The sequence below is a fragment of the Crocuta crocuta genome, unplaced genomic scaffold (genome assembly GCF_008692635.1).
Source record: "Crocuta crocuta isolate KB4526 unplaced genomic scaffold, BGI_CrCroc_1.0 scaffold266, whole genome shotgun sequence".
Classification (NCBI taxonomy): Eukaryota; Metazoa; Chordata; class Mammalia; order Carnivora; family Hyaenidae; genus Crocuta; species Crocuta crocuta.
Genome location: NW_027531005.1, coordinates 1,145,493 through 1,145,789, shown reverse-complemented (window position 1 = coordinate 1,145,789; position 297 = coordinate 1,145,493). Strand labels below are relative to the sequence as shown.

General features: G+C 31.6%; 1 protein-coding gene across 2 annotated transcripts in view; it reads left to right on the top strand.

Annotated features, from left to right (window-relative positions):
- Positions 1-297, top strand: part of NUP205 (nucleoporin 205) — an 84,974-nt gene that overhangs the window by 63,715 nt on the left and 20,962 nt on the right. The window lies entirely within an intron of this gene.

Sequence of the window (297 nt, the reverse complement as noted above, 5' to 3'; positions counted from 1 at the left end):
GCTTCATTTTAACTTTTTTAAATTTTTTATTTTTTTTTTAAGTCTAATGGGCAATGTAGACTCATTTTTGGCTGTGGCTACGAGAGAGGGAAACTTGGGGGGAAAAGAGCTTTTGTTTTTATCTGTCATAGTTTCTATGGCCCAAGGGAGCATTCTGAGTAGAATAAATATGTTTAGGATAAATTCCAAGCATTATCTTCAAATTATGCAGATTTTCCTTATTAAGTTTTCTCATAAACTCCATTTTCCCTGTTTATATGGGATGTAGAATTCTCATTAGTAGTTTCACATCTTAAT